Genomic DNA, 3,449 nt, shown 5'->3' with positions numbered 1-3,449 from the left:
AGCCAGAGTTCTAATTCCCCCAACCCACTCTGATTCCTACCCTGATGTACACACAGCTTCTATGTGATCAATCAAACACTAACTAATGTAGCTCCTGCTGTGAGGGATTTTGTGGGTGTAATTAAGATTTCAAATCAGTTGACCTTAAAATAGGGAGATGATCTGGTAGGTTGACCCAATCACATGAGTCCTTTACAAGCAGAGAATTTTATCCAGTGGATCACAGACTAGGAAATCAGAGACATACACTTCCTTTCCTGAAAGAAAACAACATTGTAACTATGAACAGCCACAGGCCAAGAACTTGAGGTTGGTCATTACTTTTTTCTGAGAGTGGTCTCTGGCCAATAGCTGGGAAAAAACAGGGACCCTTGGTCTTACAGCTGCAAGGAGATGAATTCTACCAACAACCAGTGAACTTGAAAGAAGAGCCTAAGCCTCAGGTAGAACTGTACTGTGATTAACACCTTAATTTCAGCCTCTGAGCAAAGAATGCAGCCATGCTGTGCCCAGACTTGAGATCTACAGAAAACTGTGACAGAATTAATGTATTCTGTTTAAGGGTACTAAGTTTGTGGTAATTTGTTATGAAGCTATAGAAAATTAATACAATGTCCAGGATGTTCTTTCCACTATTAAGGATGCTCCTTCCACTGATCTCCATAGACCTTCCTCAGCTCACATGGCTCAGTGATCTTTTAAGACTTAATTCAAGAATAACCTCTTCTAAGATTTCCTTGATATAGTCTCATATTTTTCTTTTACAGTGTGATATGTGTATGTCTATTGTTTCATTGATGATACATTACTTTTAATAATGTATTTGTATGCTTGTTTTTCCTGCAAGTGTGTAAGCTCCCTGGGAAGAGAAACTATGCTCTATTTATCTTTGTATCCTTAGTCCCAAGCACAATGAATACCACAATCTAAACAGTGAGTAGATGCTTGTTTGCTTGTTTGCTGAATGAATGAATGAATGAAAGCCAAGAGAACATAAACAAAACTCAGGTTTCTGACTGGATAATGGAAGAACTGTAATTCCACTGACTAAATCTTCATGGGCTGACCATGTAATTTCATGTCCAAATTGGGGAATTTTTTAGTGAAAAGTTGTACAATAATACTCAGAGATGAATAACACTCTTCTTGGTGAACTGGGATGTACATTCTAGCTTCTCCTGAATATAGAGAGACTACAAAAAGCCCCATTATTGTACAAAAGTTTATCTCCTTCAACTTAGCAAGGCACCAGTTTTAAAAACTCTTGGTCTATTTATTTTGAGGATACATGTATTCCCTACCCTTCAAAAGTACACCTTTATCACTTCCTTTTTACAAAAGACCTGCCTACATTAGTATCCCTTTTTGTTAACTGAAAGAAATCCGAGGAATATTTTCACTTTTATGGAAAAAGAGAAAATAGTGCTCAACAAGGTTATATAGGCAGTGTGCACCCTGGGCAGTAAGAGTGGACATGCTAAGCTCCTTCCCCAGTAACTATACTCAGTGTTTCAGAATCCAGCCTCCAGGATTTTGAATTGTGTCTGTGAGCCTTCTGTGCTCTATCTTGTTTGCTCTGGAATCCATTAGCAGGATGTGGTCTAAGGTATCATAAAAGCCTAAGAATAGTTATTTTGGGGTCTGGGAATGCTCAAAGCTTTTTCCATATAAATTAATGGAAATTGCTTTTTCATTTTACACCATTTTAGTTTACAAAGTTTTAATAGAAATGCTCTACTTTCAGAGAGTGAGAGAGCCTATAATGTATTTCTTCACTAATTCCTTTGTCTCCCATGTATCCCACTTAGAATAGGGTTTCTCTTGTTTCTTGGGACTGCCTAAAGAACAATTTTATTCACCGTATTCTCCAAATCAGGGTGTGTGTTTGTTTTGAGAGAGAGGGAGAGAGCAAGCATGAAGGGGAGTGGCACAGAGAAAGAGAGATAATCTTAAGTAGACCACTCCCAGAACAGAGCCTGACACAGGGTTTGATCTCATCATCCTGACATCATGACCTGAGCTGAATTCAAGAGTCAGATGTTCAACTGTACTAAGCCACCCAGGTGCCCCTTCAAAATAGTTCTAGTATCGAACACATACAAGGTAGACATTTTAAAATCATGGAGAAAGTGCATCTCTCAGTCAAAGAGTAAAATAGAGAAGTTCTTGCCACACTGTGAAGTTTCAGAGAATGTGGTGGAGAAAGGTGCTAAAACCAGGAGGAAATTTTCTTTTGTGATTCAAAAATGACTACTTCAAACTTCATGGTATATTAAGCAGCATAATTTTCATTTAAATGGAAGACTGTTTATAACAGTAACAATGACAGCTGTAGTTTACTGAGCCCTAGTGTGTCAGATAATTACTAAACGATATACATATAGTAGTTCTCTTTATATCTGTTCTATTGCTTCCTAAAGTCTTCTGCATGTTTGAAATAACTCATAATTAAAATGTGTTTCATTTTAAAGCAACATTATGAATAGTTATATGTAATGTTGAAGATATGAACATTCTTTCTACAATTACATATATTACCTTATTTAATCCTTGTGAGAATACTGAAGAATCATAGTTTTGTCACTGATTCATCTCGTAACTTTGAGAGAGTTCTTTAATCTCTTTTAATTTCAGTTTTCTAACCCTAAAATAGGAAAAATAAAAGGCCTTTCTTTAGAGAGCAATCATTTATATTAAATAAAGAAATAAGTATAAACCACTTCAATAAGCAGTTTTTGTATTATTATAACATCTCGTGTTTTAGAAGAGGTTACTAAAACTTACAAAGATGAAGTAGAGGTGGGTGTGAAGCCTTGAAGTCCTCAATCAGTACAAGGCATCATGGCTATCTCCTTACACAGTGATAAATTCACTTTGTGGTATTAGTAGATTGTGGTATTAGTAGATTGTACTTTCAAAGATGGCCACAAAAATGACTTTAATCCCATAACCTCTGTTGAAATGTGACTTTACCCTTCTCCCAAAAGATAGAGTTTATTTCTCTAACCCCTTGAATCTTAGTGGGCTCTGTGGCTATTTTGCCTGATAGAATATGGCTGAAGTGATGCTTTGTCAGCTTTGGGTGTAACCCATAATGGCCTGGCAGCTTCTCCTTTTTGTCTCTTGGCACTCTTGCTCCTGGGATGTTCCCTCTTTGAACCAATAGCCATGTAATAAGAAGGCCAAATCTAATGAGAAGGCATGTAAGTGCTTTGGTTGTTAGCCAGCTGAACTCCCAGCCAAGAGCCAGCATCAATTGCCAGCTATGTGAGTGTCCACTTTGGACATTTCCATCAATTTAGCCCCCAGATACCTGTAGCCCAATATAACACCACATGAAAAGAAAAACCAGCTGACTCATAGAATTGCGAGAAACAATAAAGGAACATATTTTCTTAATAAATTTTGGGGTGGTCACTTCTGAAGCAATAGATAGCTAACAGTTACTC

This window comes from Mustela erminea, chromosome 16 (genome assembly GCF_009829155.1).
Source record: "Mustela erminea isolate mMusErm1 chromosome 16, mMusErm1.Pri, whole genome shotgun sequence".
Taxonomy (NCBI): Eukaryota; Metazoa; Chordata; class Mammalia; order Carnivora; family Mustelidae; genus Mustela; species Mustela erminea.
Note: the sequence above shows the minus strand (reverse complement) of the source record.